The sequence below is a fragment of the Bison bison genome, unplaced genomic scaffold, assembly GCF_000754665.1.
Source record: "Bison bison bison isolate TAMUID 2011002044 unplaced genomic scaffold, Bison_UMD1.0 scf7180017864251, whole genome shotgun sequence".
Taxonomy (NCBI): Eukaryota; Metazoa; Chordata; class Mammalia; order Artiodactyla; family Bovidae; genus Bison; species Bison bison.
In genome coordinates this window covers 1,267,052-1,281,718 of record NW_011494823.1, presented here as the reverse complement: position 1 = coordinate 1,281,718, position 14,667 = coordinate 1,267,052, and the positions used below count along the sequence as shown (strand labels likewise).

At 49.3% G+C, this 14,667-nt stretch overlaps 1 pseudogene; it reads left to right on the top strand.

Moving 5' to 3' along the window:
• LOC104994098 lies at window positions 1-11,117 on the top strand (annotated as a pseudogene).
• Window positions 11,118-14,667: the final 3,550 nt, after the last annotated feature.

The window sequence follows — 14,667 nt, the reverse complement described above, 5'->3', positions numbered from 1 at the left end:
ATGGTGGGGTTTGTGCCCTTGTTTTTGCCATGGGAGCGCAGACTGCAGATCTTTGCGGTCCTGCAGTATGTCTTCGGCATCATTGCCCTGAGTAAGGGGACTGGGTTGGGGGACGGGAGACTGTGGGTTTCTGTCATTCCAGGTACACACAGTGTATTGATGGGACAAAGATGTAGGTCCTGAGGGGACTGCTGAGCCTACTGGCCCTCCTGGAGGCCTCTGCAGGGGGTGGGAATCTGTTGGGTCTGGGGGGTAGAAGCCCTCACCTGTGATTTTGGGCAGGGTTCTTAGCCCTCCTGGGCTGTGGGTTCCACCTGAATACCAGGACAGGGACCCACCTCAAGATGCTTGGTGCTGTGAGGAAGGAATCAGTGATTCTGGGACATTTGGGCTGCTCAGACTGCTCAGACAGGATTGAGTTCTTGCTTTTCATCCAGAGAAGAGGAGACTGACTCTGGTGGGTGGGAAAAGAGAGGGGAATAGGGATGAACAGGACGGGGAGTGAGGCAGGGGCCCATACGGAATGGGCGAGTGAGAAGCACACGTGGGTCAGACTCTGGCTGGGCAACTGACTGCCTGTGGGATCCTGGAGGACCCATGCCAAGCCTCCCTGTGCCTCCGTCTCATCATCTGCAGAATGGGCCCAAGGATGCTGACCTTATCAGGGAGGGGCTGTGGATGAAAGGCAGAAATGTGCTCACTCTTCTCAGCTCAGCCCTGGCCTGGCCCTGGGTAGGGAGCCCAGAGGGTATGTGGGATCTAGTACCTGACCTATTCCCACAGTGAACATATCCATTATGACAGGAAGGCCACAAACATGCCAAGTTCAGCTCTGCTGAAGGGACCATTTTTGAGGAGGGCCCGGGATTGAGGACTGGGAAGGGAAAGTGACTGGCAGTGTGTGAGACTCTTCATCTCCCCTGCCGGCACCAGACTGTGTAGAAACTGCTCCCCCTGTAAGTGCTGGCGTTCAGCCTGTACACAGATGCCACTGCTGTGCTAAGTCACTTCAGTCCTATCCAACTCTTTGTGAGCCCATGGACTGTAGCCCACCAGACTCCTCTGTCCATGGGATTTTCCAGTTAAGAATACTGAAGTGGGTTGCCATGCCCTTTTCCAGGGGATCTTCCTGACCCAGGGATTGAACCTGCATCTCTTGCGGCTCCTGCATTGCAGGCAGATTCTTTACCACTGGTGCCACCTGGAAAGCCCTCTATCCTGGTGTTAAACTATGTACATACTCTGTACAGAATGCTCTACAGCTATTTCACACATTCACACACAAACTTACACACACACAGTCACCACAAACCCAACACACACACCACACACATATACCAGGTGGTCCCTTAGAACCTCCCCCAACTTTAGCAGCTAAAATTTTCATCCCAAGTAAAGCCCCCCAGTTTCCTGCTCCCCACATCCCTGATGACTGACTTGTGTCTCTGTCTTAAGAGTCATTGAGCTTAGTCACTCAGTCATGTCTGACTCTTTGTGAAGCTTTCGGACCATAAGCCTCCAGGCTCCTCCGTCCATGGGATTTTTCAGGCAAGAATACTAGGGTGGGTTGCCATTTCCTCCTCCGGAGGATCTTGCCAATCCAAGAATCAAATCCTGCTGTCCTGTGTCTCCTACATTGCAGGTGGATCCATTGAGATATCAGGGAAGCCCCTAAGGATCATTAGACATTTTAAATATCCCTGATTGCCCTCATTACACAGATGAGCAGAGAAGCTGAGTGCCTACATATCCAAAACTGCAAGTCTGGGCCCCTCTGCTTCCAAAGGAAGAAAGGGAAGGAGGCAGAGGGAGGAGAAAGTCCTGAGAGTGTGGGAGGAGGTGTGGAGCATGGGGAGGAGGGTTATCCTAGGGCAGGGGATAAATACCTTGGCTCCTGGATGAAAGGCATTGTGGGTCCAGAACCAGGTAGACTGACACCTGGGGATCATGGGGATGAGGAACACCTTTCTCACCTGGCCTTGGGGGAGCTTTGTGAGCAGGAGTGTTTCCGACTAGCTGTGCCCACCCCTAGCTCAGCCCGGGACCTGGGAGTATCAGGAACAGCGCAGGGAGGTCAAGTAGCCCTGGACCTGGAGCTAGAGGGAGGGGAGTTGATGTGAGCCCACCAACGTCAGGAGCTTGTACCTTGTCCCTTATCCTGGGGACAAAGAGGACCTCCAGGAGGGCTTTAGGTATAGGAGGGACAAGGTTCAGTCTTTGGGTACAGGTCCCTGTGGCTGCATTTGGGGTTTCTACTCTGTTGACGATTTAGGGGGTAGACTGATGATGGTGGAGAGTAGCCACAGTCTACATGAGGGGTCACCAAATTATGCCCCATGAACCAAACCCAGGTGACTGGTTATTTTTGCATTTGCACAGCCCATGAGCTAAGAATAGTTTTTACATTTTACATGATCTTGTGTCTATGTAATATCCTCCAAGTTGCCTTTTGAGCTGAGTGGCAAAGTCTAAAATATTTACAATCTGTCCCTTTAGGTAAATGATTGCCTCCCCTGGTCTAGGGAGGCTGAGGGTAGGTGGAAAGAAGGAACCTCTTTCCAGGCATAGTAGGAGATGGGTCTTCTGGGAAGGATTTAAAGGCTGACAGGAGATTAAGGGCTTTAAGTGGGGGAGTGAACCCCATACTTACTTTGGACAGCTGGTTAACACTGGATGTAAAATATGCATTTGTGGGAGGAGCAAAGAAGTGGCCAGAGAGGTCAACTGGGCCTGTCACCATGACCTCAGGGCATAGGTACCAATAGTTTCCAATGGGTTACTTGTTCACTCTGCTTCCTTTCCTCTCCTCTGTAACTCTCATACCTCACACAGAAAGGTAAGTTCCATTCAAACAGTTGGTCTTGTTCTCAGCTGTGTTTCCAGATCCTACAAGAGTTTAAGTCAATGAATGTTTGTTGAATGAACGAATATTGGGAGCATGATGGAGCCAAAATAGTAGAACTGAATGCCAGGTCCCACCCTACTTGCTGTGTGAGCTTAGCCAATTTGCATACCCTCTCTGGGCTTGGTAAAGTGGGGTGATACATTTTCCCACTTGATAGTATGAGGTGAAAGAAGTCTCTTTCTTAAGTGACTGAAAAGACTCCCAAGTTTGGGTTTGGGGTAAGGGGGATGGTTAAGTGCAAGGAAGTCTTTCTGGTCAAGTGTAAATGACCAAAATGTGTTTTCTTTCCTATTTTTTTCTAGTTAAAGCTAATATTTGCTGTTGTAACACATTCGAACAAAATGTGTGTCCAAAATGAAAGATGTCCCCTAAATCCAACCCTCTGGGGAGCCACTAATAAAAACTTGATTTGATTATCTAGAACTGGCTTTCTGAAAGTGGGAAAAACCAAAACAGATTTTTAATTTTGCCCCAGGCCAGAAATCTAACTGGGTCATTGTTTTCTTCAAATTAAAAATTTGTAGTGAAAAAATAAATAAAAATTTTTAATTAATTTATTTATTTTAATTGGAGGCTAATTACTTCACAATATTGTGGTGGTTTTTGCCATACATCAACATGAATCAGCCATGGATGCACATGTGTCCCCCAATCCTGAACCCCCCTCCCCACCTCCCTCCCCACCCCATCCCTCTGGATTGTCCCAGAGCATCGACTTTGAGTGCCCTGCTTCATGCATCAAACTTGCACTGGTCATCTGTTTTACATGTGGTAATATATATGTTTCAATGCTATTCTCTCAAATCATCCCACCCTCGCCTTCTCCCACAGAGTTCAAAAGTTCTTTACATCTGTGTCTCTTTTGCTGTCTTGCATATAGGGTCATCGTTACCGTCTTCCTAAATTCCATATACATGCATTCATATACTGTATTGGTGTTTCTCTTTCTGACTTACTTCTCTTTGTATAATAGGCTCCAGTTTCATCCACCTCAGTTGAACTGACTCAAATGTGTTATTTTTAATAGCTGAGTAATATTCCATTGTGTATATGTACCACAGCTTCCTTATTCATTCATCTTCCAATGGACATCTAGGTGACTTCCATGTCCTAGCTATTGTAAACAATGCTGCAATGAACATTGGGGTACATGTGTCTCTTTCAACTCAGTAAATAAAATTGAAGTCAAATCCTGACCATCTTTCCCGTGGCATCCTTTCTCCATCCTCCAGATTTGAGACAGTCCGCTCCAGGAGGGCAGGCATTTTTGTGTGCTGTTCATGGCTGTGCCACCAGAACCTGGCACATCACAGGTGCTCTGTGGGAAGTGAACATCTTGAGCCTCAACTTACTTTATCCAGATTCTGTATTTTACTACTGTTCAGACTGAGTCCAGAGTGCCTTCCTCCTGGAAGCCTGCTGGGAAAGAGCCCAGCTACCCGTCTTCCAAAAGGAATAGAAATGGAAGCTGACTTTCTTAAGGAATTTGATTGCATGGTGTCAGGAGGAGAGAACGGGGTCTGGAAGGGGCAATATTCCCTGGAAATTAGGCTCCACTGGTATCTTAGCACCTGACTGTTGAGATGAAACCAGGTTAGCCTGTGGTAGGGACTGAGAATCAAAGATCAGATGGCAATTCCTCGTCAGGCCCAGTCCTAGCCCTGCTGCACCCCCAACCTACAGTCCAGTCAGGTGTTGGCCTCTTCAGCCTTCCTTCAGTAGGAAAAGGCATGGCAGGCAGAGGAAACTGCATGAGCAAAAGCTAAGAGGTTGAAGGAGCTCAGGCAATCGGAGGAGCACTGAGCAGCTTGGTGTAGCTGAAGCTAGGGGGCCTGTGCATGAGGTAGGCTGGAGCAAGTTTCTTGAGGACCCTGAATGTCAGGCTGAGTTGCTTGGGCTGTGCCTCAAAGTCATGAGAAGTTTAAGTAGAGGGAGGAATCTGGTGGGATTTATCTACAGAAAGATGGACAGCGAGTGTACAGAAGGAGGGCTGGGCAGAAAGAATGTCTCCATTTCTCTGAGGTCCCAAAGAATGATAACTAGAAACAATTTATGCAGTCACTGGGCTACTGGGAATTTATTGAGCACTTGGGAAAGAAAGACTTAACAGACAGGGAGGGAAAGGGAAGGGAAAACCAGAGTGAATGAGGCAGCCTGGTACAGTGGGAACAAGTGAGTTTGGAGTTAGTTCTGGTGTCAAATCCAGGGTCCCAGTGTGGCACATCCTCGACTGCATTTTCTCCTCCTTGGAGTACTGGGGAAGCTGAGCTGTTCCCCCTGGGGTGAGGGCTGGACAGGACAGTGCTGCCAGTGCTGGGCATATGGGGAGAGTGCATCCTTCACCCTGGCCATTAGTGCCCACTAATGCTCCTGCTTCCCTTCCCAGCCTTTACCTGCTATGTGGTCTTCATAGGCCTCCTGTTCACAAGATTCTGGATCTTCACTATCCTGTATGCCACCTGGTGGTACCTGGACAGAGACACGCCATGGCATGGAGGCAGGACATCCAGGCCTTCAGGTCCTGGATCTTATGGAAGTACGTAAAAGACTATTTCCCTATCTCGGTGAGTAATGGAGCTATCTGGGTAGTGGCCAGGACTGTAGTGCCCACGTGGCACTACTTCCCCCCATGGGGAAGTGTGATCCTGTGTGCAGTGAGTAGGGTACTGGGCTGGGAGAGACAAATCAGGTTTCCACCACTATGTGGCCTGGAAGTCCACATAGTGTCCAGCCTCTGTCTGCCCATGGTTTTCCATCTGCAGAGATGTAGGGCCGATATGAGGATTGATGAATGAATAGGATTTGAAGGAGTCTTGTGGGCCATCTAGTGTGACACACATAGGTAACTTACCTGCACCTCTCAGCAGCCATGCTTGAGGGTGCAGGTAATGAAGTCATGTCCTTAGAGATCTTCTGGCCTTACAGTTCATCATACAGCACCCAGGAGAGAGGAAGGTGTGACCAAGGTCAATCTGGAGACCTCAGGACAGCATCTGGCTCTCTTTACAACTGGAGTTACTGTCAAGTACATGACTGGGAAAAAAAATGATGCTGAGCAATTCTGTGCCTGTCCTTTGCACCCCCTTCCTTCCTTCCTTTGTGAGGTTCCAGAGGGATTTCTCAGCCATAAAACTATTGACAGTGGTGGGACATTGAACTTGCAGAAATTCCACCTGCACAGTGTTCAGGACTGTTGCCCACTGGAGTCTTCGGGCATCGCCATATCCACAGGAGGGGCAGTAGCACCAAGTGGCCAGCAGAGAGAGCTATGACATGCACTTTGCCTCACCTGGCCTGGGCTGGGAGCCTGCAAATTTTAGACCTAACCACCTCCCAGGAGACCCTTCCACATGTCCACACATATTTATAGTACAGGTCCTTCAGGGATCTTGGGGACGACAAGATGTTCGTGGTCCCAGGTAGGGAGCCCCTTCTCTGTTGGTGCTCCCCCACATTCATAAGCCTCTGCACTCTGTGTCAAATATGCATGTATTTCTGAACTTTCTTCACTTTTTTTTTTTTTTGAAGCAAGGAATACAACTTTATTTGGAAAGCTAGGCGTCCTAGAAGATGGCAGGCTAGTGCCGCAGAGTATCATCTTATCTGGGTCTGAATGCCAGTTTCTTTTATAGACAGAAGAGTAGGAGATGAGGAAAGTGAAAGTGAAAGTGACGTCGCTCAGTCGAGTCCGACTCTTTGCGACCCCATGGACTGTAGCCTACCAGGCTCCTCTGTCCATGGGATTTTCCAGGCGAGAGTACTGGAATGAACTTCCTTCAATTCTTACTGATTTAATGACCTAAAGTCTATTGGTAGAATTATAAGCAATTTTAGAAATTTAGAATTTAATTTAGAATTATAAGCAAATTTATATTATAAGCAATTATAATATTGTTTATAAATACTATATTTTAATTGCTTATATTTATAATTATATTGTAAAATTATGATTATTAAATATTCATTATATTTATATATTATAATTTTATATATTTTAATTGCTTATGATTATTATATATTATAAGCAATTTAGAATTATAAGCAAATTTAGAAAACTATTTTAGAGTACTGGATCTTTCTAAGTACACCGTATGGCCTTCCTAAAGACCTAACAGTGGAGAATCAGGCAATGTTTCCCCTAGGACAAGTTGCCTCCACCTCATGCTGATGATAAATCCAGGAGCTGGGTTTCTCTGTGAAGACTTCATTGTCCTGGAGCAGCAGTGTCTACACAGGCCAAGGCCTGAGCAGGGGTGCAGTGCTGCGGGCAGCCTGTGAACTGGTGTCAGGAAGTGCTGCAGACTTGGCAGGACACGCCCTGACCCTCCCCACCCACACCTGTGGGCATCACTAGGGACTTCATGCCCCTCCTCCCAGCCCCTACCTTCAGCACCCTGGGGTCTCTTACACTGAGTCACAACGACTCAGGGGTCCAGCCCTCCAACTGGGACAGAACCCCAGCTGCCACAGTCCTTGGAGAGATGCTCACTCTCTCCTGTGATGGCTCCTTTATTCTGGGTGGGCTCTGCCTGGGACAAGGTCTCTCTTCACATAGGACAGGGGCTTGTGAAGAGATCCCATCACCATCCCAGGAATCTTACCTCTGCCTTGGACAGGAGGCCTTCCTTCCCTGTTGGGCTGTATTGGCTTCATCCATTCATGAGTCTGCCCTCTCTCCCTCTTCATTTCACGGTCTCGCAGAGCATCTCCTCTGCTCCAGGCCTGAAGTGGGGACAAGGATCCTCAGGTAGGCCATCTCTAATCTCAGGACACTCACAGGGGGGTGTGATAGCACTGGGCACGGGGGAGACACAGAAGAGGTCAGCACAGAAAGTCAGAACAGAGACGGGGAGGGCCCAAGGTGCAGCCCGGCTCACCAGGCCCATCCCTGCAGCTGGTCAAGACTGCCGAGCTGGACCCTCCCGGACTACCTCGCTGCCTACCGCCCCCATGGGGTCATGGGCATTGGAACTGTTACCAACCTGTGCACTGAGGGCACAGGCTTCTCCTCGATCTTCCCTGGTATCCACCCACATCTTATGACACTGAACGTGTTTTTCCAGGTCCCCTTCATCAGGGATTACATCATGTTAGGGGGTAAGTCTTCCCACCGTTGGATTGCCCAGGTATATGAGGGCTGGAGACATGAGGGGGGTTTTTTTAGGAAGGGCTGCCAACAATCAGAACTTCCTCTAAGAGCATGTATATTAGAAAAGGAGGTTAGATATAAGGAAGCACTTCCCACAGTTCTATGCCCAGCAATGAGCTTGGTGAGGGGTTGTGTGGAGAGAAAGGACTCTGTCCCAGTCCTTAGGGAGCTCCCAGCTGGGAGAGGGGAGCCCAGGGTACACCACCCCTGCTCCCCACAGTCCCTGCCCCCTTTATCCTGTATCTAACCACTATCCTCTCTCCCCAGGGCTGGTCTCAGCAGACAAGGAGAGTGCTGCTCACATTCTGAGCAGGGAAGGAGGCAGTAACCTGCTGTCCATCGTTGTTGGAGACATCCAGGAATCACTGGATGCCAGGCCTGGAGCCTACAAGCTGGTGCTGCGGAACCACAAGGGCTTCATCATGCTCGCCCTGATGCACGGGTATCAGGGAGAGGGCTCTTAGCTCAGCTGGAGATTGACAAAGGTTGTATTTTGCTGGAAAGACTGAGAGATGAATGTAAATCCTATTTTGGCAAGAGATGCTCAGTCCATTCACAGTGAAGATTCTATTTTGGTGATAGATGTACTGTGCTGTGCTATGCTTAGTCACTCAGTAGTGTCCAATTCTTTGTGAACCTATCGACGGTAGCCCACCAGGCTCCTCTCTCCATGGAGATTCTCCAGGCAAAAATACTGGAGTTTGCCTTGCCCTCCTCCAGGGGATCTGCCCAACCCAGGGATCAAACCCACATCTCCCACATTGCAGGCATTCTTTGCCATCTGAGTCACTGAGCCCTAGATGTATTGTGTCATGCCCAAATACCCAGAGGATTCTTGAAGGGAGACTTGGTGATCAAAGGGACTAGATGTGAAGGGTCATAATGCCCACAGTTGGCATTAGATCTGAGACCTAAGGCTTCTGTGAGAATGGAGTTTATGAAGTAGCTTAAAGCTGTTCTCCTACCCTGAAGCACTCTTTAAGAATATAAGCTAGCTGGGGCAGAAGAGAATTTTCAAGAAAGTTTGCAGATGTTTTAAATCAGAGAGGACTCTCTGCAGCATTCTGATCTTCCTGCCACGGTGTAATGGGGAGGTGATGGCCCCAAGAGGAGGCAGTAACTGCTTGAATCATAAAGCAAGGCTGTGGCAGGTCTGAGAGACAACCGAGGCCTCCTACTTTTGGTCCAGTGCTCTGTCCTGTGCTCCAGCTCCCACTCACTATGTCCCTGCAGGAAGCTAGTGACCAGCTTGTGCCTTCTTGCCCCTCCACATGCCCTCTCTCTTGTCTCCTTCTAGGGCAGCTCTGGTGCCGATCTTCTCCTTTGGAGAGAATGACATGTTTGACCAGATTGAGAACTTTCTTGGCTCCTGGTTGCACTGGTTCCAGGAACAAATTCTGAAGATTGTGGGAGCTTCCATTCTGCACTTTTCTGGCCGTGGTGTTTTACAGTTTTTGTCTTATTCCCTGCTGCCGGCCCATCAACACTGTGGGTAAGCCAAGAACCCAGGCTGGGAGGGGTTGGGTTACAGGGCAAAAGACTTGGGCTTGGGCTGAAGGGGAATGGAAATGGGCCAGACACATCCTTGTCCTCCTGGAATTCAGGTTCTATACTGGGAAATGGACATACTAGCAAGTAACCCAGATGCAAGGCGTCTGAGATGAGAAGAGTAACAGGGGCATAAAGACCAGTTGCCATTACTGATAACTGAGCACCTACTGTGCCAGGCTCTGCGCTGGCTACTTATATGCAGCTGCTCAGTTGCTCCGACAACCTTGGAAGCAAAAACTATCATCCTCATTTTATTGATTGCAAAAGGAGACCTATAGAAGGTAAATCATTTCCAAAAGATGACCTTGCATTTGAGTAACACAACTGAGATTTGAGTCAGGATCTACTTGACTTTTACTATGTCAGAGGAAGGAGTTTTTATTTCTGAGGAGACAATCCCATAAGGCTTATTGCAGAAGACGGATATAAGGGAAGTGCACTTTGGGTCTGTTAGAACTCTGTATAGTAGCAATCATCAGGCTACAAAGGAGAGCCTGAAGAAATTTCCTATAAATAATGGGCATGGACTTTAGTGCGTGGATTTAACACCATCTTTTCAGTTATTTGGTCATCTCATTTGCTCTCCTCTTGGATTCCAACTATCTTCCAATGGCAAAGCTTATAATAAGAGGTCTGTTTATCTCCATTCACCCAGTTACCTTTAGCTGAGTCCAGGAAGTCAAGAGTTTCCCTGGATTTGGGGGTAATATTTTCAGGAATGTTATAGGGCTGCTGCCTCCAGATGGCTCTGAAGAGAAGAAGACATGACAGCTGCTTTCTGAGCCAGATAGAACCAGAGGAAGGAAGTTGATAAGGCCTCCTATTTCCTCCTTAGAATGGGGGGCACTGCCCTCTAGCATAGCTGGAGAGAGGGAAGTAGGGTGCTTGGGGTGTGGGCCACCTCCTCCCAGACATTTGGGCACGTCCAGTGATGGCATCTGAGACTCCCATGTCCACATGTCCCTGAGACTAAGAGCACATTTGCACGGCTCACAACCTGACAATGATTCTGCCTAGCTATGAGACATTAAACAAGTTACTTAAGCTCCCTGAGGTGAGTTTAACACCTCAGCTGTCAAACAGGAATAAAGCAAGTTCTATCCCTGTGGGATTGCTAGGAGGATAAAAAGAGATCATGCATTAAAGTATCTAATACATTGCCTAGCAGGAGGTCATGCAGCCTGTGGCATTTGATCATCAGAGCTTGGAGTTGCCTTAATATCTAGACTAGGTCACCCAAAATACAACTGGAAGGGAGGCAGTACAGGCACCTTCCAGCAGGTGTGACCACCGGCATGGGGTCCTGGCCCATGGGATACTGGGACTCCAGTGCTTCACCCACGTCTGTGTCTTGCAGTGGGGAAGCCCATCGAGGTGCAGAAGATACCGCATCCCTCCAAGGAGGAGGTGGACAGGCTGCACCAGCGCTACATGAAGGAGCTGGAAAACCTCTTCGAAGCCCACAAGCTCAAGTACAACGTCCCCAGAGACCAACACTTGGAGTTCTGCTGAGCAGAGACGCTGCCCCAAAGGGCAGGGCTGGACTGGGGAGGATGGAGGGAAGGTGTTGTGATCCCAGAAGTCTTCCTGGAGGTGTCTGTTGAACACATCTCCAGAGCCTTCACTGACTCCTGCATCTCCACCCCATGCCAGGCCCTGGGTCACAGTTGGCTCCATGGCAGAGGAAACCAGACTGGCATGAGGGATTTACTCTCCTGCACTGACTCCTCTGTAATGGGCCCTCTCCTTGGTTCTGCCCACCTGAGAAATGGGATAGATACTGGGAGAGAATGATGTCTGTGTCTCTGTCCTCTGTGGTCCTGTTGCTCAATGAGCAGGACAAAGAGCAGCTCCAGGTAGCAGGTTTATCTTCCTCTGCTTTGAGTGACAGCTGGAAGCAGCCACCAGCTGCAGCCCTTTCTCCTACAAGTTCCCTCATCCTGCATCCTGCCTGTCCCATCTCCTTCCTCCCTGAGCTGGAGAGGAGGGGGAGGTCACAATCCCCTAACTCATCCTGGCACCTTTGAGTTTCTGAGTCCTCTGAGCCCCGGGCTGGCAGCCAGAGGGAGATCCAGAAGTTGGGGAAACAGAACTGGGCTCTGTCACTGGCTAAATGACTGTGCCCTAACATCTTCATCCTCCTTCTGACTCTTAGTTTCCCTGAGTGACTAAGATGAACTTTGACCTCAGTTCTGAGGTCACATTAGCTGAGAACTTCAATGGCAGTTCCTACTCATTCAGCCCTAACAGTGGCATGGAATCGGGGCTCCATAAATTTCAATTCAACAATTGAAAGATGCTGGGAATTCCCTAGGAGTTCCATGGTTAGGACTCTGTGCTTTCACTGTCAGAGCCCAGGTTCAACCCCTGGTAGGGGAACTAACATCCCTCAAGCCACTCAGTGTGGCAAAACAAAACAACACAAAAAACAATTGAAAGATTCCATTTAATCTTTTTCTCAATCCTTCTACCTCCAACCAGGAAAGAAAAGAAAGAAAGGAAGTGAAAAAGTTAAGTCGCTCAGTCGTGTCCGACTCTTTATGACCCCATGGACTGCAGCCCACCAGGCTCCTCCATCCATGGGATTCTCCAGGCAAGAATACTGGAGTGGGTTGCCATTTCCTTCTCCAGGGGATCTTCTTGACCCAGGGATTGAACCCAGGTCTCCCACATTGCAGGCAGATGCTTTAACCTCTGAGCCACCAGGGAAGCCCCAACCAGGAGGGCTGGTCAAAAGCTCACCTTTGATCCCCAGCCTGGCGCCTAGCCCTGCTGTCCTGTGCCCCCTTCCCAGATGGTGGCTCAGATGGGCCAGAGAATGGCATGCTGCCTCTTTCTTCCTAAGCAGTCAACTCCAACTTGCCACCTCTGGCCTATTCTGTGGGAGACAAAGGTTGTATTATGTAAAGAAACAAGGCAGACCAGCCAGAGAAGGAAGGCCACACATGAGGAGTGAATGATCTTATGCATCTGCAAGAAGAGAAGGTGAGGCCAAACCCTGATGAGGAGAATTCTGGGTTCCTAGGTCTGGGACACGGGTCATTAGTGAGGGACAGGATGTAGGGTGGGACAGGATGATAGCATAGGACCAGAACTGTGAACCCCCACACTTGGAGTGGGAAAATAAGTCTTCTCCCTCCATAAGCTAATCACAGCAATAACTGTAAATGAGGGGCACTTCAAGAATGTCAATTTGGGTCCAAGCTTAGCCCAACCCTTTTCAGTGACTCTGGGCAAGTCTCATCCCCCACAAACCTTAGTTTTGCTATCAGAGAAACAAGCATGACAACATGAAGCTTGAGTCTTGGGAGTGGAACACATATAATGAGATAATTTGCCATTTCACATACTGTGAGAAACGGTTGGCAGGGAGGAGAGTGTAACCAGGAGTCAGGTCATAAATGTGCCCAGCATCTCATGATGGCCTGTTTTGACACTATGAAGTGGGTGCTATAGGGTCCCAAGCGAAGCAGGAATCAAGAGCAGGGGGGTTGAGAGAGGGAGTGATTGTTTCCACCAGGGGAAGAGGGAGGAAGTGGCAGGTGGGTGTGCCGTGAAGAAAGGGCAGGATTTGCCAGGAGAGAAGTACCTGGCAGGCAAGTACCTGGCAGTAGAAAGCTACAGCTTTCTACTGCTTGTATTGAACCACTGCAGACATTAGTGGCTGAAAGCAGCAAGGATTTGTTGTGTCCACCTCTCTGTGGGTGGTTGGGTGGTTCTTAGTCTTAACCCAGGCTCTCCTGCAGCTGAGTTCAGTGGTGGTGTGGCTGAAGTTGGCGGCAGCTGGGGGGCAGACCCACTGACCTCTCCTTGGGTGGGCATAGGGCCCCTCTTTCTCTACTGATCTGACTTTTCACATTCATGGTGGCTGGTTTCCAAACGATGACAACAAGGCTGCAACATCTACTATCTTCTAGGCATGACTTGCACAATTTTGCTTGTGTCTGTCAAAGCAAGTCCTGAGGCTGGTCTAGATTCAAAGGGAGAGGAATAGGCTTCTCCTCTGTGTGGCAGGAACAGCAAGTCATGCTCAAAATGGTGGGACACAGGTAGCGACACTTGGGCCCCTCTTTGAAAACAGTTTACCAATAAGTGTACGTGGAAACTTGCCAGGCCCCCTTCTCCCACATCACCTGGCCCTCCCTGAGTGTGACCACGACAAAGCCCTACTTTACCCTGAGGGTCTCAGCTCCATTCCCCATCGGTGCCCATCCCCATCTTGCTTGGGGTCTCTCCATTGGCTCTCCAAGGGCTCTCCATTGCTTCTGGAACTTGTATCAGCCTGGATCCCAGCAGAGACCAGTTGCCATGTTGCAGTTAGGATAATGTAAGGCGATTTGGGGCTTCCCTGGTGGCTCAGTAGTAAAGAATATGCCTGCAATGCGGGAGACCTGGGTTCAATTCCTGAGCCAGGGAGATTTCCTGGAGAAGACAATGGCTACCCACTCCAGTATTCCTGCCTGGAGAATTCCGTGGACAGTGGAGCCTGTCGGGTCCCAGGATTCTCTTTGGAATCACAAAGAGTCAGAGATGACTGTGGGACTGACGTTAACACTTAATAATGAAATCTCTCTAAGGCAATTTTAACTAAGGAAGAGTTCTCTGAGGAGCATGCAGGGGGTGGGAAAGCCCACAAGATCGTGCAGTTATCCAGGGCTGTGGCAGAGGTAAAGGGCTACTACCGCCCCAAAACCTACAAGGACAAGAGGAGGCAGCAGTGGCCTGAAACTGGAGGGCCTGAAACTGAAATGCAGGTGCCAGGTTGGTGGAGGAGCACAGGAGCACCCTGACTCTGCAGGGATAGAGCCTTCCCACCTCACTCTCCTTCCTCCGTCACCTGCCAAGTCTCCCGATTGCCTGAACCCATGTGGAAGCTAGAGGGTACCCAGGCCCTTGGGATACAGTCTATGGAGTGATCTCTCTACAGAAAGCAGGGTGGACACACATGGAGAGTAGGTCTACATGTGTCAACGGAAGACAGAAGGTGTCCATCCAAGCCCGAGCTTCTTTTCCCACCATCCCCAGCCTCCACCATCTCATCCAGGTCTCCATCCTCCTCCTC